Below are 24,410 nucleotides of genomic sequence, written 5' to 3'. Positions count from 1 at the left end.
GAAAGCCAAGTTAATAAACAGATCATCGACCATTTCGAATACCACCGTACCTTCTCCGCTATGCAATCTGGTTTCCGAGCTGGTCAAGGGTGCACTTCAGCCACGCTCAAGGTCCTAAACGATATTATAACCGCGATTGATAATAGACAGTACTGTGCAGCCGTCTTCATCGACCTGGCCAAGGCTTTCGACTCTGTCAACCACCGCATTCTTATTGGCAGACTAAATAGCCTTGGTTTCTCAAATGACTGCCTCGCCTGGTTCACCAACTACTTCTCAGATAGAGTTCAGTGTGTCAAATCGGAGGGCCTGTTGTCTGGACCTATGGCAGTCTCTATGGGGGTGCCACAGGGTTCAATTCTTGGGCCGACACTTTTCTCCGTGTATATCAATGATGTCGCTCTTGCTGCTGGTGACTCTCAGATCCACCTCTACGCAGACGACACCATTTTGTATACATCTGGCCCTTCATTGGACACTGTGTTAACAAACCTCCAAACGAGCTTCAATGCCATACAACAATCCTTCAGTAGCCTTCAACTGCTCTTAAACACTAGTAAAACTAAATGCATGCTTTTCAATCGAACGCTGCTAGCACCCGCCCACCCGACTAGAATCACCACTCTCGACGGGTCTGACCTAGAGTATGTGGACAACTACAAATACCTAGGTGTCTGGTTAGACTGTAAACTCAACTTCCAGACTCACATAAAGAATCTCCAATCCAAAGTTAAATCTAGGATCGGCTTCCTATTTCGCAACAAAGCCTCCTTCACTCATGCTGCCAAACATGCCCTCGTAAAACTGACTATCCTACCGATCCTTGACTTCGGCGATGTCATTTATAAAATAGCCTCCAACACTCTACTCAGCAAATTGGATGTAGTCTATCACAGTGCCATCCGTTTTGTCTCCAAAGCCCCATACACTACCCACCACTGTGACCTGTACGCTCTTGTTGGCTGGTCCTCACTACATGTTCGTCGTCAAACCCACTGGCTCCAGGCCATCTATAAATCACTGCTAGGCAAATCCCCGCCTTATCTTAGCTCATTGGTCACCATAGCAGCACCCACCCGTAGTCTGCGCTCCAGCAGGTATATCTCACTGGTCATTCCCAAAGCCAACACCTCCTTTGGCCGCCATTCCTTCCAGTTCTCTGCTGCCAATGACTGGAACGAATTGCAAAAATCTCTGAAGCTGGAGACTCTTATCTCCCTCAACAACTTTAAGCATCAGTTGTCAGAGCACCTTACCGATCACTGCACCTGTACACAGCCCATCTGAAATTAGCCCACCCAACTACCTCATCCCTATATTGTTATTTAATTTGCTCTTTTGCACCCCATTATCTCTATTTGCACATAATCTCTTGCACATCTAGCATTCCAGTGTTAATACTATTGTAATTATTCTGCACTATAGCCTATTTATTGCCTTACCTCCATAACTTGCTATATTTGCACACACTGTATATATATTTTCTGTTGTATCTCTGACTTTATGTTTTTTTTACCCCATATGTAACTCTGTGTTGTTTTTTTGTTGCACTACTTTGCTTTGTCTTGGCCAGGTCACAGTTGTAAATGAGAACCTGTTCTCAACTGGTTTACCTGGTTAAATAAAGGTGAAATAAAATAAATAAAAACTGTATGTTGGAGTGTCAGTGTAGGATGTGTGAGTGTGTGGGTTGAGCCCAGTGAGTGTGCATACAGCCAGTGCAAGACAGTCAATGCAAATCGTCCGGGTAGCCATTTGATTAACTGTTCAGCAGTCTTATGGCTTGGGGTTAGAAGCTGTTCAGGAGCCTTTTGGTCCCAGACTTGGCGCTCCAGTACCGCTTGCCATGTGGTATAAGAGAGAACAGTTTATGACTTGGGTGGCTGGAGTCTTTGACAATTTTTACGGCCTTCCTCTGACACCGCCTGGTATAGAGGTCCTGGATGGCAGGGAGCTCGGCCCCAGTGATGTACTGGGCCATATCCACTACCCTCTTTAGCGCCATACGTGTCGGATGCCAAGCAGTTGCCATGTCAAGCGGTGATGCAGCCAATCAAGATGCTCTCAATGATAAAGCTGTAGAACTTTTTGGAGGGGACTAAGCACGCACCCCTGAGGGGCCCCTGTGTTGAGGGTCAGCGTGGCGGATGTATTATTGCCTACCCACACCACCTAGGGCCACCCTTCAGGAAGTCCAGGATCCAGTTGCAGAGGAAGGTGTTTAGTCCCTGGGTCCTTAGCTTAGTGATGAGTTTTGGAAGGCACTATGGTGTTGAACAGTGAGCTGTAGTCAATTAACAGCATTCTCACGTAGGTGTTCCTTTTGTCCAGGTGGGAAAGGGCAGTGTGGAGTGCAATAGAGATCTGTGTCATCTGTGGATCTGTTGGGGCAGTATGCGAATTGGAGTGGGTCCAGTGCGTCTGGGATGATGGTGTTGAGCCATGACCAGCCGTTCAAAGCCTTTCATGGCTACAGATATGAGTGCTACGGGACGATAGCCATTTAGACAGGTTATCTTGGAGTTCTTGGGCACAGGGCCTATGGTGGTCTGCTTGAAACATGTAGATATTACAGACTGGGTCAGGGAGCGGTTGAAAATGTCAGTGAAGACATTTGCCAGCTGGTCAGCGCATGCTCTAAGTACGCGTCCTGGTAATCCGTCTGGCCCTGCGGCCTTGTGAATGTTAACCTGTTTAAAGGTATTACCCACATTGGCTACAGAGAGCGTGATCACACAGTCGTCCGGAACAGCTGGTGCGCTCATGCATGGTTCAGTGTTGCTTGCCTCGAAGCGAGCATAGAAGGCATTTAGCTCGTCTGGTAGGCTCGAGTCACTTGGCAGCTCGTGGCTGGGTTTCCCTTTGTAATCCATGATAGTTTGCAAGCCCTATCACATCCGATGAGCATCAGAGCCGGTGTAGTAGGATTCGATCTTAGTCCTGTATTGATGCTTTGCCTGTTTGATGGTTTGTCGGAGGGCGTAGCGTGATTCCTTATAAGCGTCCGGATTAGTGTCCCATTCCTTGAAAGCAGCAGCTATAGCCTTTAGCTCAGTGCGGATGTTGCCTGTAATCCATGGCTTCTGGTTGGGATATGTACGCAAGTCACTGTGGGGACGACGTTGTTAATGCACTTATTAATGAAGCCAGTGACTGATGTGGTAAACTCCTCAATGCCATTGGATGAATCCCAGAACATATTCCAGTCTGTGCTAGAGAAACAGTCCTGTAGCTTAGCATCCGCTTCATCGGACTACTTCTGTATTGAGCTCATTGGTACTATATTGGTACTTCCTGTTTGAGATTTTACTTGTAAGCAGGAATCAGGAGGATAGAGTTATGGTCAGATTTGCCAAATGGAGGGCGAGGGAGAGCTTTGTATGCGTCTCTGTGTGTGGAGTAAAGTTGATCTAGAGTTTTTTCGCAACTAGTTGCACATGTGACAGACATGCTGGGATAAATTAGGTAAGATGGATTTCAGTTTTCCTGCATTAAAATTACCGGCCACTAGGAGTGCCGCCTCTGGTTGAGCGTTTTCTTGTTTGCTTATGCCCTATATAGCTTGTTGAGTGCGGTCTTAGTGCCAGCATCAGTTTGTGGTGGTAAATGGACAGCTACAAAAAAATATCGATGAAAACTCTTCGTAAATAGTATGGTCTACAGCTTATCATGAGGTTTTCTAACTCTAGCAGAACCTCGACGCTTCCTTAATATTAGAGATCGAGCACAGCTGTTGTTATCAAACAGACACAAACCACCCCCCTTGAGTTTACCCAACGCTGCCGTTCTGTCCTGCCAATGTATAGAAAAAACTGCTAGATTTATATTTTCCATGTCCTTGTTCAGCCACGACTAGTAGAAACATAGGATATTACAGTTCTTCAGATCACATTGATAGGATAGTCTCGAACGGAGCTCGTCCAGTTTATTCTCTAGTGATTGCATGTTCGCCAATAGAACAGAGGGTTTATCCACTCGTCGAAGTAGTCTCGTCAGGTTTCCCGCACGCCGGCCTCCATAACGACGCCTCTTCCTCGTTCCACACACACACACTTCAGGGACTGCGTGAGAGAGTGACTCTGGGCTAACGCGTGTATGTGTGTGTGTGTGTGTGTGTGTGTATGTGTGTGTGTGTGTTGTGTGTGTGTGTGTGTGTGTGTGTGTGTGTGTGTGTGTGTGTGTGTGTGTGTGTGTGTGTGTGTGTGTGTGTGTGTGTGTGTGTGTGCGGCAGTCCTCCAAGAGTTGGATGGATGAGGTATGAGCCTGGCTTTATTCTACTGGCTGTGACAGATGAGCAGCCAAGGCTCAGGGCAGATTCCCACATGCTTCCCTCTATCTCTCTCTCATGCTGAATGAGTGAGTGGAAGAGGCAAACAGTGACTTGACTTTATTAGCTACGAAAACGACTCTGTGGACCTGTTTTCAATTACAATCTAATTTAAACCTCATCCAAACCTACACATCCCAATTATAATCCTATGTTATATGTCATGTTTTCGTGGTAGAGAGCTGCATTGCGGTATTTCAACTCTTTCCCATGGTCATATAAACTCATAGAACATTTTGGGGTTTTGTTGAAACCTACTGCTCCCACCAGGTAGACTCTCTGTCTTATTCCCTTTTGACAGGATCAAATGCTTGAATCTGGACCTAAGTGTATGCACGGGCAGTACAGTTGCTTGTAAACAAAGACATTGTCTAAACATATCTATGGCAGTTTTGATTGAATTCCAGTCCACTACAGTGTGGTGTGTGTGCCTAGGGCATGCATGTCGGCATATCTGCATGTCTGTGTAAATTTGTCTGGATGATATGGCCATTTCAAAGCTAACAGATTCTCCAGTTATGAGTGAAAGCAGATGTTTCTATTTTAAATATATTTTCTCATAAGGCTTTTCACAAATTTGCTTCAATAAAAATATGGTAAACTTCCAGTCATTTTTTCGATAATGGTATAATGTTTATCTGTCCGTTCTCACTAAACGAATCTCTTAGAATCATCAGCATTGTTATAGTGCAGAGTTCAGTTATGTTGTATAAAGGGTAGTATAGTTTATGTCCACAAGTCTTGCATGCCAAGAACACACACACAGTATCTGACATGAATGTTAACAGGTGCTGTAGTTTAGCTTGATCATTATGTCAATCATGAGAGCTGCTGTACGTGCTTGGAGAGTATGTGCCTGTGTATGTGCACGACCGAGAGAGTTGTGTGTGTTTAGGGTCACAGATGGTACTGTATGTCACTACGCGTTGACTGAACTTGTTCCTGAGCCTGGCAAAGAGATAACACTCACACACGCATGCACGCACACAAACGCACAAAGTATCAATCATGTCCATTAATCATAAATGCCATGACTTTGATTTCTATGACTGGGTGTGTGTGTGCGTGTTTGTGCGTGCGGGCGTGTATGTCTTTGTGTGTGTGCCCTTGTGCATGCCTGTGCACATATGTGGCTGTGTGTGTGCTCTATGCCCTGCAGTCAAATATCCTAAACTAGAGGAGAGTGGGTGTCTGAGTCAAACCCAGAGGCTCCTTGCCATCGTCAGGCAGTAACATGAGTAATGAGCTCTGTCAGACACTGGTGGCTGACTGACCTTTTTCACCGCACTGGAACCTCCCTTAGTGCTGACGGCTACATGCTAACGACAGCTCTATGCTAATGATGGCGTGTCTGACACAGCCTTAAAGAGGCAGCTGATGAGATGATTGGCCCATTGGCCTCCCACTGGATCCCCTACAGGAAGCGCTGGGCTGACCACTGAGGTGGGTAACTGTAACTGTACTACTGTAAACGTAGACATGTACAGTATCTATATAGGGCTCTGGAAACACAGATATAGAATGACAAACAGACTTGTTCTCTATTTCCATTTAGAATCCTTTGGTGGCTAGAATAATAGAGTACTATTAAGACCTTCATTCACTCATATACGATTTCTATCCCAAACATGAACCGAAACAAGAGTCGCGTGTGTATGTTTAAGAAATGTGTTTACCCTTAGGCCTCTGTTACCCTTTGGCCTATTTTTCATTTAGAGTGATTGCATCCCTCATGAGGACTGCAGGCCCATTGAGGAGATGTAAAGTAGAGAGCAGCACAAACAACAACTTAAAACACACTGTTTTACAGGACACACCCTTCATGTTACTGACACATTAAGGAAACCTTGTGGGCTCTCATAAAATAAAACAACGTCTTTCTCTCTCTTACTCATAAAATAAAACAACATTTTCTCCTTCCACAAAAACACACAGGCAGCACTTTTCCCTGTGTTTTTTTCTGGGACTAAAATATTTGTAAAGTGTAATTAGATTAATAAAATAGTACTGGGTAGTAAATCACAGCCGTGTGTGTGTGTGTGTGTGTGTGTGTGTGTGTGTGTGTGTGTGTGTGTGTGTGTGTGTGTGTGTGTCTGTCTGTCTGTGTCTGTCTGTCTGTGTGTGTGTGTGTGTGCGCGCGCGCGTCCGTGTTTGTGTGTGCGTGTGTGTATAATGGATGTTGTTCATGTATGCGTTCGTGTGTGTTTTACGGTAATTGCCTGCGTGTATGTATGTGGCTAAGGGGTGGGATACTGAACAATGGTAACAAAATCATTAAATAAATGTTCCCCTAATTCACCAGGCATGGCTCCCACTGCATTACCTCTAGTGGTTGGCTGGCTGGGCTGGGGTGGAGCAGCAGTGGGGTGGTGGTGATGTGGTGGGCTGGATTGTGCCAGTTTCTGTTGTAATAAAGACATTAAAAAGCTCCCCGTTAAACTATTTTGGGCACAGGGGTTGGTAAGGTGTGGTGCTGGGGCTTTAAAGGGGGCATAGACATAAAGAGAGAGTTAGAGAGAGGCCTGCTCAGCGCTGTGCTGCGCTCCCAGGCAGCCAGTGTTTCTGTGCCAGGACACCTCTGTGTCGCTGATGGCTACAATGAAGTAATTACTAACACATGGTTATTAATGGGCTTACTGGAGACCTGTGGGATGGATGGAAGAGAGAGAAAGAGGGGGGGGGGTAAAGAGAGAGCGAAAGAGAGGGATTAAATTCAGAGAAAAAAAAGGAGAGTCAGGGGAAAGTGAAAGAGAAAAAGAAAACGAAGGAGTCAGTTGAGGTATCCTCCCTGGTTGGCGTATACCCACAACTCTTTAACACCCCGAGAGATGGAACAATGGGTACCATCTGACTGATGAGGGTTGATGGGAAAGAGGGGTGTGTAGAACCATGACAGCTTCTCCATGGCAACAGCTCTGTTTTTCTTAAATGTGGGACATATAACGCAGAGCTTTTTCTTGATGTGGTGTAATGGTAATTATGTCACCCAGAGTCTGACTGTGCCCGTAGTGGAGACGCTGCTTGAGAAATTATCAACACCAACAAACTAACGCTGATGAAAGGACTTGGCCACAGTTTCAAATCGCCTCATTGCGTTAAGAAAAACTATTGCGGTGGTAACAGCAACATTTACAAGGTTGTAACTCAAATTAGATAAACAAATGGCTGAAATTAAATTACTAAGTGACTCCTCATCTTCTCACACTGAGGTTGGTATTGCAGGAGGAGAAGGTTCTGGACCATTATTTAACGTCCAAAGTTCAAATTCAGGCAACACCTAGAGGGCAACAATTTCATAAGTAACCTACATAATTTTCTAGTTGTAAACTGGTCTTCTGGTTGAAGACACATCAGATAACAAGAGTACAAAAATGACTTGTAAAATAGAGGCTGCAATACAACCAAATAATACAACTTGTCCATGATGTCACAGTCAGACTTTATTGCAACTAGTTTTGCCTGCTGGGATCGTGTCGACACTTTAGGGTGCTGATCACTGGTCTATTTCCCATAGTCAGCATTAAATCTGTCCAGTCATTCCTTGTGTTTAGTAATCCTGTCACATAAACCAATTACAGTAGGGCTAGCTAGACTACTGGGATCTGCAATGTTAATGTGAAACTAATCTGAGCAATAAGGTGCACATGTAAAGCTAATGATCAAAGGGTGCCTGTGTGTGTTACTGGGTTCCCATGATATCAGACCACCATGTTGACTGGGTCTCAGTATCAGCTGTGGTTATGTGGCTTGATGAACGGTTTGGGGCATCTGTCACAAAGAGCTTAATGGATCCTGATGTTCAAAATCGGAATAACAACAGTGCTTGAGGACTGGATCTAATTAAGAGTGTATTTCTGTGTGTGTGTGTGTGTGTGTGTGTGTGTGTGTGTGTGTGTGTGTGTGTGTGTGTGTGTGTGTGTGTGTGTTACATGATGTCGCAATGCTGCCATTTTTAGACTGCTGGCTGTTGGCAATAATGTAATTACTTTGTTCAATAATTAAAGTTAGAAATTCAAACATTGCAGATTGTACAATTAATTTTCAATGCAACAGCATACTAATCATAATAATAATAATAATAATCATCATCATCATCATAATCATAATCATAATCATAATAATGATAAGTATGCAACAGATTTTTTGGAAATACAACTGTCCTGTAAAGGCTACCTGAGCCATCCTGGCGCTCTCTCCCAGCTTGGATAGAAAGTTGTTGTGCATAAAACCAGTCTACTAATACATTATTCTTTTCAAAAATCTTCAAGCTCTGTCAAATTGGTTGTTGATCGTTGCTAGACCAATATTTTCAGGTCTTGCCATACATTTTCAAGTAGATTTAAGTCAAAACTGTAACTCAGCCACTCAGGAACATTCACCGTCTTCTTGGTAAGCAACTCCAGTGTAGATTTGGCCTTGTGTTTTAGGTTATTGTCCTGCTGAAAGGTGAATCCCTCTCCCAGTGTCTGGTGGAAAGCAGATTGAACCAGGTTTTCCTCAAGGATTTTGCCTGTGCTTAGCTCCTTTCCATTTCTTTTTTATCCTGAAAACTTCCCGGTCCTTAACGATTACAAGCATACCCATAACATGATGCAGCCACCACTATGCTTGAAAATTGGAGAGTGGTACTCAGTAATGTGTTGTATTGGATTTGCCCCAAACATAACACTTTGTATTCAGTACGAAAAGTGAATTGCTTTGCCAAATTATTTGCAGTATTACTTTAGTGCTTTGTTGCAAACAGAATGCATGTTTTGGAATATTTTGTATTCTGTACAGCCTTCTTCCACACTGATCTTGACAAACCATTTCTGTATGGACCTCGCTTTGTGCACGGGGGAATTGTCATGCTGAAACAGGAAAGGGCCTTCCCCAAACTGTTGCCACAAAGTTGGAAGCACAGAATCGTCTAGAATGTCATTGTATGCTGTAGCGTTAAGATTTCCCTTCACTGAAACTAAGGGACATAGCCCGAACAATGAAAAACAGCCCCAGACCATTATTCCTCCACCAAACTTTACAGTTGGCACTATGCTTTCGGGCAGGTACCTAGATTCATCCGTCGGACTGCCAAATGGTGAAGCGTGATTCATCACTCCAGAGAATGCGTTTCCACTTCTCCAGAGTCCAATGGCGGCGAGCTTTACAGCACTCCAGCCAACGTTTGGAATTGCGCATGGTGAACTTAGGCTTGTGTGCAGCTGCTCGGCCATGGAAACACATTTCATGGAGCTCCCGACGAACAGTTCTTGTACTGACGTTGCTTCCAGAGGCAGTTTTGTACTTGGTAGTTAGTGTTGCAACCGAGGACAGACGATTTTTAAACTGCACTCGGCTGTCCCGTTCTGTGAGCTTGTTTGGCCTACCACTTCACGGCTGAGCCGTTGTTGCTCCTGGACGTTTCCACTTCAATATAACAGTACTTACAGTTGTCCAGGGTAGCTCTAGCAGGGCAGAAATTTGATGAACTGACTTGTTGGAAAGGTGGCATCCTATGACAGTGCCACGTTGAAAGTCACTGAGCTCTTCAGTAGGGGCCATTGTACTGCCAGTGTTTGTCTATGGAGATTGCATGGCTGTGTGCTCGATTTTATACACCTGTCAGCAACAGGTGTGACTGAAATAGCTGAATCCACGAATTTGAAGGGGTGTGCACATACTTTTGGCCATGTAGTGTAGCTTCTTCAATATAAGTGACAAAAATAATATTGTCCAACCCACAAGGTATCTCACCACACCCCATATGCCATGTCTTGAAATATGCTGATAGACAGATTAAAAGTACATTTACATTGTAAAACTTCTGACAGCCAGCTTTCTAACTCTGCCCATAACTTTTGGACTTTATAGCACTCCCAGAAGGCATGAATTATTGAGTCATTGTTAGTTTGACACTTTATTTAACTAGGCAAGTCAGTTAAGAACAAATTCTTATTTACAATGACGGCCTACACCAGCCAAACCCGGACGACGCTGGGCCAATTGTGCGCCACCCTATGGGACTCCCAATCACGGCCGGTTGTGATACTGCCTGGAATCGAACCAGGGGATCTGTAGTGACACCTCAAACACTGAGATGCAGTGCCTTAGACCGCTACGCCACTCGGGAGCCCACTTAAGACATGACTCTGCCGTTGTGCTGTAGAACTTGTATAATAAATTATATACATTCCTTTATACTGGATTAAGCGTACATTTTCGTTAATTGTAATATTGTTCATTTTGCTCCATCTTGTGCCAATATCAGTTCTTTTTAAGTCTTGGTTCCAATAGTTTATTTTTTCTAAGAGATTGTCAGTAGGATAGGCTCTCTGCAAGGTTTTGTATATCTTACCCATCATATGAGTATCTTTTTCTGACTCAAGTAGGATTACCTCAACATTGCCCATATGTTCAAAAGCTTTCATGTCAAATTTTGTGATAGGAAACTTTTAAGTTGCATATATTTGAAAATGTTTAAATTGGTCAGTCCAAAATTGCTTTTAAATTATGTTATGGAAATCAGTTTATTTCCTATTACCACGTCATTTACGTTTTCGATGCCTTTAGTTTTCCATGTGGGCCAATTTATCGGTGAATTCTGAAAAGCTATCCAAGGATTGTTCCATAGGGGTGTGTTTTTAGGGAGTGATATTGGTTCTTGTTCAATCTTTTTCATTTTCATGTTGTTATAGTGTTCTTAATTATGAAGTTGTTAATGTCTTGGCTCCATCCACAAGCGGTTCAATTGCCAGTGCAAACAGGAGGGGGGAGAGAGGACATCCCTGTCTCGTACCACTCTAAAGCTATTTCAGTAGATAACGTTTTATTTGTGTATATTTTGGCTTTAGGATATTTATATAATATTTTTATGAAATGTATTATTTATGCTGGAAAGTTGAATGCTTCCAACGTTTTGAATAGAAAAGGCCACTCAAGACGGTCAAAAGCCTTTTCGGCAACAACAGCCATTATTGGGCTCCCGAGTGGTACAGCGGTCTAAGGCACTGCATCTCAGTGCTTGAGGCGTCACTACAGACCCCCTGGTTCGATTCCAGGCTGTATCACAACCGGCCGTGATTGGGAGTCCCAAAGGGCGGCGCACAATTGGCCCAGTGTTGTCCGGGTTTGGCCGGTGTAGGCCGTCATTGTAAATAAGAAGGAATCTACTTTTTTTTTTCATATTGTATTATACTAAAACATGTTCATGTATTTTCTTTGTAAGTTTCTGTTTTTAATAAACCCTGTTTGATTAATATGTCTGGTAATACTTTTGCCATTCTGTTTTAGTGGACAGTAGTAATATTTACCATGTATGATATTATAAATACTGCACATGCGACTCGTAATAAGACTAAGCAATTAGCCTATTAAAATGTTTATCTGACTCCATAAAGATAAATAGCAATGTGCAAGAACACCATGGTTGAGTTACAGTAATAGGCAATCAAGAAATGTCTGAGAATGAAATTCTAAATACAAGTGTATTTAATTACTTTGTAAAATGAATGGATTCACATTCAAGGCATAAACATAAGTTACAAAGCATTAACAAGCATTACAAGGCATTTTTCTAAGCATGGTCAGAGAGAGAGAGAGAAACCATAGCCTGAAAGGCCATGCCCCAAACGTCCATGGGGTGGATAGAGAAAGAAAGAAAGAGTATATCACCACAGCAGGTCAGGAACAAATAAGAAAGAACAATGAATCTTAGACCCTTTTATATGCATCTGAGTTGTTTGGATTCAAAACCTGAGTTGTTGACCTAAATTCAGCAAAAAAAGAAACGTCCCTTTTTCAAGACCCTATCTTTCAAAGATAATTCTTAAAAATCCAAATAACTTCACAGATCTTCATTGTAAAGGGTTTAAACACTGTTTCCCATGCTTGTTCAATGAACCATAAACAATTAATGAACATGCACCTGTGGAACGGTCGTTAAGACAGTAACAGCTCACAGACGGTAGGCAATTAAGGTCACAGTTATGAAAACTTAGGACACTAAAGAGGCCTTTCTACTGACTCTGAAAAACACCAAAAGAAAGATGCCCAGGGCCTCTGCTCATCTGCGTGAACGTGCCTTAGGCATGCTGCAAGGAGACATGAGGACTGCAGATGTGGCCAGGGCAATAATTTGCAATGTCCGTACTGTGAGACGCCTAAAACAGCACTACAGGGAGACAGGACGGACAGCTGATCGTCCTCGCAGTGGCAGACCACGTGTAACAACACCTGCACAGGATCGGTACATCCGAACATCACACCTGCGGGACAGGTACAGGATGGCAACAACTACTGCCCGAGTTACACCAGGAACGCACAATCCCTCCATCAGTGCTCAGACTGTCCGCAATAGGCTGAGAGAGGCTGGACTGAGGGCTTGTAGGCCTGTTTTAAGGCAGGTCCTCACCAGACATCACCGGCAACAACGTCGCCTATGGGCACAAACCCACCGTCGCTGGACCAGACTGGACTGGCAAAAAGTGCTCTTCACTGACGAGTTTTGTCTCTCTAGGGGTGATTTTGATCTCCTTTCCCCCCTGTGCCTTCAGAATGTTGACTTTGATCTGATAGTTCCACAGATTGAAGATTACCATGCAGAGGGTATTTAGCGTTCTTCTGTTTCACACCAATCCAATTGGCATTGTTCCAGATCCTCTGGTGATATATCCACGTCAAGTTCCTCTGATATCAGTTTGACCACGTAGCTGGAACGGTCTCCTTTTTTCTCGTCTTCCGGTAAGGACAATATTCTCATGGTCTTTTGTCTCATTCTGTTTCCTTGCTGGTCCAATTAATCTTGTAAAGTTTGTAACTTTGTTTCCAGACGGCAAATTTTTTTTGTCTTGTTCGTTCATGTGCACGCCTTGTATGTGCATGTCTGACATGACAGGCTCTACTTTCTTTTCGAGCTAATATACTTTTTTAACAACAAAATGTAGCAGTTTGTTTGTTTTTGTGTGCATTGAGAGCATTTTAGCTATGTTTTCTTGGATATCCTTTAACTGTTCATTACTCTCGTTGGCATCTCCAAGTTGCTCCTTGTCTTTTCCTCTGGGGGAAGCCATGGCTTGTTGGATTTGTGTCCTCGCACCGCTTTACCAACTGAGTAGTTTGCTGTTGTAAATGTCACGATCGTCTGAGGAAGCGGACCAATACGCAGCGTTGCGAGTGAACATGATGACTTTAATAGACAAGCACGTCAATACAAAACAAAAGACGAAAGTGAAGTCCAACAGTGACAAAATACTGAACCTGGAACAAAAACCCACAACCCACATGAGAACACAGACAGAATAAATATGGCTCCCAATCAGAGATAACGAGCCGACAGCTGACACTCGTTACCTCCGATTGGGAGTCACACGACACCACAATTAACACACCCAAAACACAACCAACCGAATACACCCTTACAACCAACCCCACAACAAATACACAACAAAACAAATACACCCTGGCTCAAATCCAAAAGTCCCGGAGCCAGAGTGTTACAGTACCCCCCCCTAAAGATGCGCACTCCGGGCGCACCAGCATACAGTCTCGGGGAGGGTCTGGGTGGGCGTCTGTCCACGGTGGCGGTTCTGGCCCTGGTCGTGGTCCCCACCCCACCATAGTCACCACCCGCTTCCCTAGCCTCCTCCACATGACCACCCTCCAACTTACCCCACCTGGATTAAGGGGCGGCACCGGACTAAAGGGCAGCACCGGACTAAGGAGCAGCACCGGACTAAGGGGCAGTACCGGACTCAAATGCGGATCCTGGTTGGCTGGCTCTGGCGGATCCTGGCTGGCTGGCGGATCCTGGCTGGACGGCTCTGGCGGATCCCGGCTGGACTGCTCAGGCGGATCCCGGCTGGACGGCTCTGGCGGATCCCAGCTGGACGGCTCTGGCGGATCCCGGCTGGACGGCTCTGGCGGATCCCGGCTGGACGGCTCTGGCGGATCCCGGCTGGACGACTCTGGCGGATCCCGGCTGGACGGCTCTGGCGGATCCCGGCTGGACGGCTCATGGCTGGCTGACGGATCTGGCTGCTCATGGCTGGCTGACGGATCTGGCTGCTCATGGCTGGCTGACGGATCTGGCTGCTCATGGCTGGCTGACGGATCTGGCTGATCCTGTCTGGCGGAAGGCTCTGGCTGATCCTGTCTGACGGAAGGCTCTGGCTGATCCTGTCTGGCAGAAGGCTCTGGCTGATCCTGTCTGGCGGAAGGCTCTGGCTGATCCTGTCTGGTGGAAGGCTCTGGCTGCTCCTGTCTGGCGGAAGGCTCTGGCTGATCCTGTCTGGCGGAAGGCTCTGGCTGATCCTGTCTGGCGGAAGGCTCTGGCTGATCCTGTCTGGCGGAAGGCTCTGGCTGATCCTGTCTGGCGGAAGGCTTTAGCGGCTCCGGTCTGGCGGACGGCTCTGAAGGCTCATGGCAGACGGGCGGCTTATGCAGCGCTTGGCAGACGGACAGTTCAGACGGCGTTGGGCAGACAGGCAGTTCAGGCGCCGTTGGGCAGACGGGCAGTTCAGGCGCCGTTGGGCAGACGGGCAGTTCAGGCGCCGTTGGGCCGACAGGCAGTTCAGGCGCCGTTGGGCAGACGGGCAGTTCAGGCGCCGTTGGGCAGACGGGCAGTTCAGGCGCCGTTGGGCAGACGGGCAGTTCAGGCGCCACTGGGCAGACGGCAGACTCTGGCCGGCCGAGACGCACTATAGGCCTGGTGCGTGGTGCCGGAACTGGTGGTCCCGGGCTGAGGACACGCATCTCAGGGCTAGTGCGGGGAGCAGCAACAGGACGCACAGGACTCTGGGGACACACAGGAGGCTTGGTGCGTGGTGTAGGCACTGGTGGTACTGGGCTGGAGCGGGGAGGTGGCGCCGGAAATACCGGACCGTGCAGGCGTACTGGCTCCCTTGAGCACTGAGCCTGCCCAACCTTACCTGGTTGTATACTCCCCGTCGCCCGACCAGTACGGGAAGGAGGAATAACCCGCACCGGGCTATGTGGGCGAACCGGGGACACCATGCGTAAGGCAGGTGCCATGTAAGCCGGCCCGAGGAGACGCACTGGTGGCTTGATGCGTAGGGCCGGCTTCATGACCTCCGGCTCAATGCTCAATCTAGCCCGGCCGATACGTGGAGCTGGAATGTACCGTACCGGGCTATGCCTGCGTACAGGAGACACCATGCGCTCTACTGCGTAACACGGTGTCTGCCCGTACTCTCGCTCTCCACGGTCAGTCCAGGGAGTAGGCGCAGGTCTCCTACCTGACTTCGCCACACTCCCTTTTAGCCCCCCCCCAATAAATTTTTGGGTAGTACTCTCGGGCTTCCAGCCTCGGCTCCGTGCTGCCTCCTCATACCACCTCCTCTCGGCTTTAGCTGCCTCTAGCTCTTCACGAGGGCGGTGATATTCCTCCGGTTGTGCCCAAGGACCCTTTCCAGCCCGAATCTCCTCCCATGTCCATGAATCCTTAGGAGGCGTCCATAAATCCTGTGTAGGTAGGTCCTGTTGCCGCTTGTTACGCTGCTTGGTCCTCTTGTGGTGGGTTTTTCTGTCACGATCGTCTGAGGAAGCGGACCAATACGCAGCGTTGCGAGTGAACATGATGACTTTAATAGACAAGCACGTCAATACAAAACAAAAGACGAAAGTGAAGTCCAACAGTGACAAAATACTGAACCTGGAACAAAAACCCACAACCCACATGAGAACACAGACAGAATAAATATGGCTCCCAATCAGAGATAACGAGCCGACAGCTGACACTCGTTACCTCCGATTGGGAGTCACACGACACCACAATTAACACACCCAAAACACAACCAACCGAATACACCCTTACAACCAACCCCACAACAAATACCCAACAAAACAAATACACCCTGGCTCAAATCCAAAAGTCCCGGAGCCAGAGTGTTACAGTAAATAACTGATCACTCACTCTCACCACATGCATCCTATCAGTACGGGCATAAACTCAGCAGGTTTTGTCTGGCTAACAGCCTAAACAAATGCGCTGCAATATTCAAGGTAAATTCAATTAAATCAAATGATATCCAACTAGAGAGATTCCCCTGGTCTCCTGAAGTCCTCTTTTTCTTGTGTGCAAATGTTTTCACCACAGCCTGTAGGTCCAGGTTGCGGGCCCGACTGTTTTCTATACTGAGTATTGCCAACCCAGACAGTCTTTCCTGAGACATTGTGCATTATATGTCCATTGCGCTGCACACAATTTAAACTTAGTCTTGAATGATGCATGCCAAGATATACCAGAGATAAGGGACTTGATATTTCAACCACACAACTCAAACGCCAGTTCACCAGTATGAATGAAACTGCAAACCGCTTTTTTTGTTCAAGCCCTTACTGTTGTCCGCTGAAGATGATAATCTGTTTGCATCTGCCAATTTAATGGCTGTCCAGTATCCAGACGACCTGTCCCCAGAGCTTCCTGTACAGTTAATCTCTTTCCGTAACGTGTTGAGGTGGCAATTAAGGAGAATGAGAAGCTCAATTAAAGATGTTGCAGAACTGCTGTATTTAAAGCACCACCCACTTCTGCCCAGTTTCCCTGATGATGCTACGGCAATCAAGCTGTTTTTACCATCCCTGTAACTGTTGCTTCTGCGGAGAGATCGTTTTCTAAATTAAAACTTATAAAGAACTACCTAAGAAGTATTAGGCTCTCGGTCTGATATGTGCTCCAGTCATTGCACTGGTACCGTCATAACCTTGACCACGGCATTTGTTCACCAATGTCCCCTTATGCTTTCAATCAGTTACATTTTTTCGTTTTCACGGCCTGCGGCACTTCTTCAGTCACATTCCAGAAGCCCAAGAAACAAACACTTAGCTTCCTAGTACATATGGAAATTAAAAAGGTATATGAATGACTTGGAGGGTTACTGTCAAAATGATTTATTAAATATTTTTTTTTTTAAATAGACATCGATGACAGGCGCATGGGCCCCTAGAGCTCGTGGGCCCCCTCCCCCTGCATTCCGGGGGCTGTGGGGGTGTCCGGTGCGCCAGTGTGTGTGTGTGGGGGTTTACAGTATATGCTTATGCAATTTACTGGATATATCCTCCCTCAAAGTCATTTTTGCCTGATCTTATAACTCTCCATTGAAGCATATTTTTATTCATTCTTCCAAGAGATTCCATCATGCAACTTTTCCTGATTAGTTTAGAAGCCAGACAACAACTGTATCCAATCACAACAGATGTCTTGAGGCCAACCAACATCACTGCCTGCCTTCCTACTTTTAGATACGATTGTTTACAGGAATGTTTTCTATCAATCCATTTGTAATTCCCCAAAGTGTACGACCTCTCATTTCAACCCACATTTGTATTGTTTTATAACTTCATTATGTCTCCAAGGAGGGTTTAAAAAAAAAAAATCAAATACATTTTATGTACTTGTTTATATAGAACAAAAACAGCCCTACCAGGCAAAATGCTGTAAATTAGGGAGAGATTATAACAGATCTTTAGTTGGAATAATGACTCATTTTGTTCTTTATATCCACAGAACACGAACCATAGGCCTTTCTAATTAAATTAGGCATTTTTTGGCACATAACTCTCTACTCTCTGCTCTCAGCAGGGTCTCCTTAGCCCTGAGGTTGCTAACAACCCAATCCATGACTCCTGTTAGTTTTGTTCCCCTCGTTTAAAATCTAATTAAATCAGGTAATAAGGGTGTGGCGAATGGGTTGGAATAGAGGCCTTATACAAGGCTACCGTAACTCTTGGGGAGAGATGGATGAGGGACCGTTGTACATGAAGACTACTGCCAAACCATGGACTGCTAATGAGCATGCATTCTCTCTCGTTCTCTCTCTCTCATTCTCTCTCTCTCTCTTTCACTTTCTTTCTCTAATTTATCTTTCTCATTCTCTCTCTCTCTTTCTCTGCCCCTCTCTCTCCCCCCGTCTTCTCTCTCTCTCCCCCCTTCTTTTCTCTCTCCTGATTGGGGCCAGATGTGAGCTCTACTCTGGGACAAGGCTGAGATGAGAGACAGTGAGTCCGCCAGACCCACAGTCAAATAAATTAAACCAGTAATGAATAAAACAATAGCAGATTAAATGTGCCATAGTTAAAAATAAGTTGATTGAATGTGATTTTGAGTCCAAATTGTGGGGCTGTACTGGAGGCAACTAGTGTGTTTGTATTTGAGTAGTGTTTTGTGACTGCAAGTGGAAGTGCTTTTTTTCTCTGTTCATGTGCTTCTCTGATTCCACAATCTAGGCTCTTTAGGAAACTGGACGAAGCCCGTAGCAGCCCATTTAACCAGTTGTCATCGCCATGACAGTTGGCTGTATGGGAGCTTAGTACTCTGTGAGTCATCTGTAGCTGTTATTAAGTCCAGTCTAAGTCAAAACTATTCATTCAACCACCTCCCCATATCAACAACATGTCTCTCCAACTCCATGTCTCTTCCCTAATCAACTTAGTATCTACGCATCTCCACATCTCCTCCCAGGCTGGCCCATGCTCCATCTCTCTTTCTTTCTCTGTGTATCTGTCCCATCCCACTGTTTATGGTTTACCAACATCATCTCAACACAATCTGACAGGCTGGATGCTGGATCCCCTCCATCTCTATCTCCAACCTGCTGCTTAGCTCTGGGGCTGGGGCCTGGGGGTTTGGCTCCCTTGCCAGGGCTTGAAGCTAGCTGGATGTCAGGGCTGGGGCTAAATGCTGTGGCTGCGAGCCTGTTGAAAGCCTGGTTGTTGTCCAATCAGCTGGCAAGTGAGTACAAAGGGCCACACAGAGGAGGGCTGCCAGGGGAAACAGAGGAGCGGGGAAGCAGGTGAGACAGATAGACCAGGCTCCATTGTTTCACCGTGTTTCTATTTTCTACAGGTGTGACTCCTCTGAGCCTGGAGCACAGACCTCTGTTCAGATGTGTGAGAGGAAGACTCTCCAAGAGCTATAAGAGGGTTTGGCAATGGTTTAGCATGGCACAAAAATAGAGCCACTTTGGGAGAAATAATGATGGCAATGGGACTCTGGCAATGACTCCCTGGGACCGCAAAACCCACATAGCTGAACGTATAGTATATTGAATATTAATATATCTGAAACTACTCCAGTGCAGGGCCACCTAATGAGGGAGATGGAATGGAGAGAGTGGAAAAAAGGGAGACCAATAGAAGTTGGTAGAGACTAGGGGGAGAGGGATAAGAAAGGAGTGGGAAGTGTGCAGATCGTTCCCATGTTTCTCTTTTCCAAAAGAGGAGATATGAATATTGTGTATGTGGGGGGTGGGGAGATACAGTGAAAGAAAGAGTGAGAGACAGAAAATGGGGGAGAGAGAGAGAGTGACAGAGAATGGGAGAGGGGGAGAGAGATAAAGAGAAACAGTGTGCATGATGTCAACTGTGGTTAGCGCTCCAAACTCACTGCAGATGGCAGGACGAGAGGTCAGGGATGGAAATTAAAGAACAAATTTGGAACAGGAGCAGGAAGGCTGTTCTGGAGTTGGATAGGGAAGGGGGACATAGGGGTCAGAGCAGGCCCAAACATATGGGCTTTTTAAACAGCAATTAGATGCGCCCCTGCTTCCACCTCGGAGCTACGGGTACGGTTTGACCCCTAATCATCCCCAATTTCCACTGAGCCCTCTCTCTGAGATATGTCCCCTCAGATTGGGTGTTTATTTTTTGGCCCGTTTCCTGTTTGACTAAAAGCTAAGCTTATGGATGACAGTGAGGGCAAGGGCGACGCGTGCACTTGCTGCATGGCTATGCTTTCAACCCCCCCTCACCCCTATTAGTCACTCTATTTTATTTTATTAAACCTGATTGATTGTGATGATAATGCGCAATCCCATTTGACATACAAATTCATTGTCTATTCAACACTATACTAACTATATGAATTGTCTCCTTTATTTTAAGCAAATAAAATGAGAGGGTCTATTGTGTACTACTCCATTTCACACACAATGTTTATTTTATTCCCCTGTTCGTCTTTCTCTGACTAAACTGAATCGTATTTCATGAGAGAGCATAATCTATAAGAGAAAGCTTTTTATGTTTTTTTTTTTTTAAATCTGCAGCAAAACATTTGGTTCAATCTGACTTCTGACATACTGTAGAAGTGTTACTGAAGATAATATGTCCCCTGAGAATTCTTCCCTTTTTTCTTGTACTGTATGTTACTGTACATGCATGTTTTTTTAGTTTATTGGGCTGTAAGAAATCATGATGTCAGTAGCTTCTTTGTTCTAACATCTGTACAACAGTATAAATTAATCCTGGCTATGAATGAGGGGGATTGAAGTTGATGATAAATAAATTGTACTTTTTTCATGAACGTCCCAGATGTCCCATCCATTCTGTAACATTCTGTTATGGACCTTATGGACATAGATTGTATTTATTCGTTGCATTCAGCCTTCAGAGAGGTTCTGTTCTAAAGACATAAATAAACACACTCTAAATTGATGCTTAGTCGCTGTATATAAAAAGGGGGTGCACACACAGAGAACTTTCTTCTAGGCTTGCACACACACAGCCCTACCCCTACACACGTAAGCTGCAGACATGTCCTCTGACACTTTGAACCTTTGAACCCGCACAGTCATCATCAAAACCCATCAACCTCCCCCACCCTCACATTCCCCCACCTATAACCCCTCTGTGTCCCTGTATGTCTTCTCTATAATAAGCCCCCCACCCACCCATACATCCCAGTAATGAGGGAACCAAGATCATGGCCGCCCCATCCTACCCTGCCCTGACACAAGGAGCCAACACACTCTAAATGACCAGCAGCAGGTATTTCCTAACCCTGGCTGCCATCTAGCCCCAATGCTGCAGCCTGGCCATGCCTGGCTCTCTCTGGCTCCTCTCTACCCCAGATGTATTCCCTCCTGAGGTCTCTCGCCTTTGAGCACTCGGATGATTGGCCCCCAGATGCAAAAAAGACGTGGAGGCCAGTTTTTATTTGCCAAGGGCAGGTTATTATTGTTTTTTTTGTTGCTCCGAATATTCAGTATATGGTCACACACACACACACATTATTTCTGAACAGGCCTATTCTTAGTAGTTGATTATAGATACAGTATAGATGGAAGACAAGGTTGTACAGTATCTGGACCTAACAATTATCATTTAAGAAGTATTTAAAACGTGTGTAGTGTAGTAATCTAGTAAATGTTGTAGTTTTAAATGTTAAAAATACTCCTAGTTCTTTCCGTATTACTTATCTCTCAGTTTGCCACAATAGCATTCTCACAACACAGCACTAGTATAGTTGAAACAACCCATAAAAGCGGTGTTGAATTAATATCAGCCTACTGTCAGGATAATGGAATGATTACTACTGCTTGCCTCTACACTTCACTGATTATGAAGAAAACAAATCTTAAACAGGTTGGACCTTCTAAATGCGATTTTACGGTGCATGTTACTGCATGCCTCTTTATGACTTGATTTCAATTTCTCCCCAAAATTGTAGCAGACGCATTATCATAATCTACTTTACAGTCACTCTATCTCCTTACAGAAGACTTCATTGTCCCAGGCACACAGACCTCTTCCTCTAGAAGTACCCTAGATGCCGTTCTTTGACAAGAGCCCATTTCTTCATCCTACCCATGTCATTAAGTCCATTGACTCCACAGTAAAAAGCGATAGGTCTACTGTGACTGATGAAGTATAAACATAGATCCCTGACATATCGCTCTGATCCCTCTGCTTTCTATCCAGTCTATTTGAACTTCATGCTGTTGAACATTGCAACAATTATTTAATTAACCTTTGACTCCTCTGACCCCCAAGGGTCAATTGAAGGAGATGATTAGGATAAAGGTTGATTAGGGAAAGAGGAAGATGAGATAAACAAATATTTCCTGTGAAATGATTTAAATATTCCTTGGCAAAATATAATAATCCATGTTTTGTTTTGTCCTTTTGTTTTTACAAAATATTGAGTACAGAGTCTGACAAATAAATCAGTGACAGACCTATGAAGCCAAAAGTTTTCTCTGAAGGCTGGCAAATATATATATATATATTTGCTTTCAATGGTGTCAGAGAAATCTGACCCTAGGCCAGTGCTTATGGACAAACTCTGGCTCTGAAGCATAGTAGCATCCAAAGTATATGCCAGTATTTTACTTTTTTCATTATAAAAAAGTAAGCTTTTTGCTCACTAACCAATTTCAGTTTAGTATTTTTGCGTGTTCAAACAGGCGTTACTCTAATGTCCCTTCACTGGTCCTTTTTGCCTTTTGGGTTCTTGAAGTGGCATCAACAAACAAAGATGGTGGCTTAGAAGAAAGTTTTGCTGAAATGTGATTAACTTTGGCCATTTTAAGCTGGTGGTTTTTTCACCTCATTTATCAAACCAGGCGGTGCCTGTGGCTTTAGGTCGTGGACTGAAACCGGCTCCTACTAACCGGAGTCGGCAGCGAGAGAGAGCCCTCCAATTAGCCGCTCCGCAAAAGAGTGGCCCTGGCTCACTTGTGCAACCACCCGAGGAGGAGCTCACTAAGACCATTATAGGCGGGAGAAGACTCGCATAGAGCTGCTTCAGCAAGACCAAGAGATGACAGAAGAGAGGAAAAGTGCAAGATAGCCGTCGCTGAGAAGTAAAGACAGGTCTCATAGTTCACATTATCAGTCCCAACTATTCTCTGATACCAATTGTTTTGTATGGACACTTTCTGTTAGATAGAGAAACTTTCTGGTTACACATCATGCACAAATTCACCCAACTTCCTGTTTTGTGGGAACCCAGATCCAAACAGACCCAGGCCGAGGATGTGAAGCTGAAGAGGATCCAGAAAGAGCTGCAGACACTGGACGACATTGTGTCCAACGACATTGGCATCCTGAGAGGTGTGATCGAGCAGGCCAGCTGGGACTACAACACTGCAAGGTAAACACTAAATGGAGAACATGCAGAATCCTTGCCACAGAGATGGGCTTTTGTTCAATCAAGATGATTTTTCACGCAGGAGAGTTGGCCTGGACCCTACTATGGATACTAGGAGCCCCCAAACACAAACTAATATGTTAGTCTATTCATGCTCAGTTAATTCACCCAATTAATTTACTAACACGCATTACTGTTATTTGTATCACCACCAAAAAAGCACAACAGTCTGCGCTGTGCTCATCTGTGATTTTGTTGCCTCCATTCAACCCTGGAAACACTGTCTACTACAGGTTAGTCAGAGTACTCCGTCAATACATCACAATATACACTGAGTGTACAAAACATAGTTGCACCCCCTTTTGCCCTCAGAACAGCCTCTTATTGTCGAGGCATGGACTCTACAAAGTGTCAAACGTTCCACAGGGATGCTGGCACATGTTGACTCTAATGCTTTCCACAATTGTATAAAGTTGGCTGGATGTACTTTGGGTGGTGGACCATTCTTGATACACACGGGAAACTGTTGAGTGTGAAAAACCCAGCAGCGTTGCAGTTCTTGACACACTCAAACCGGTGCGCCTGGCACCTACTACCATACCCGTTCAAAGGCACTTAAATATTTTGTCTCGCTCATTCACCCTCTGAATAGCACACACACAATCCATGTCTCAAAATCGTTCTTTAACCTGTCTTCTCCCCTTCATCTACACTGATTGAAGCTTCCAGCCAGTGCTGGATTGGCTGTAGATACCTAGCACTAGCTAGCATGCTGGGGGCTTGCTCCTTGAAAAAAATAAACCCCACATAACGATCAACCGTCAGCAAAAAATAGCATTTAATCGCTTTCAATGGAAACCCCCGGTGAGGCCCTAAATATAATAATAATTTGGTGGGTGATTATATGTGTCCTATTTCACACAAGTGTGTATAATTATGCATGTGTGAATTGAAAAGGTGTTTTTTGCATATCCCAACTCTCCCTCAAATCAAAGTTTATTGGTCGCCGTATACATATTTGCAGATGTTATCGCAGGTGTGGCAAAATGCTTGTGTTTCTAGCAACACCCTTGGAGAGTGGGGTCCCGGCCAGTGTCTGCCATTAACAACGGCGACTCTGGAGCAATTAGGGTTAAGTGCCTTCCTTGTTCAAGGGCACATAGATAGATTCTTCACCTTGTCGGCTCGGGGATTCGAACAAGCAACCTTTCGGTTACTGGC

At 45.1% G+C, this 24,410-nt stretch overlaps 1 pseudogene across 1 annotated transcript in view; it reads left to right on the top strand.

The window, feature by feature from the left end:
- LOC311149165 overlaps positions 1-24,410 on the top strand; it is a 133,201-nt pseudogene that overhangs the window by 70,127 nt on the left and 38,664 nt on the right. Inside the window, exon 3 of the transcript in view lies at positions 23,052-23,192. The product of the transcript in view is annotated as an uncharacterized misc_RNA (transcript). The remainder of the gene's footprint in view (positions 1-23,051; positions 23,193-24,410) is intronic.

Source organism: Coregonus lavaretus (genome assembly GCF_964263955.1).
Source record: "Coregonus lavaretus genome assembly, chromosome: 21".
In the NCBI taxonomy this organism is placed as follows: domain Eukaryota; kingdom Metazoa; phylum Chordata; class Actinopteri; order Salmoniformes; family Salmonidae; genus Coregonus; species Coregonus lavaretus.
The sequence above is the reverse complement of the archived record's forward strand: the minus strand, read 5'-3'. Positions and strand labels throughout refer to the sequence as shown.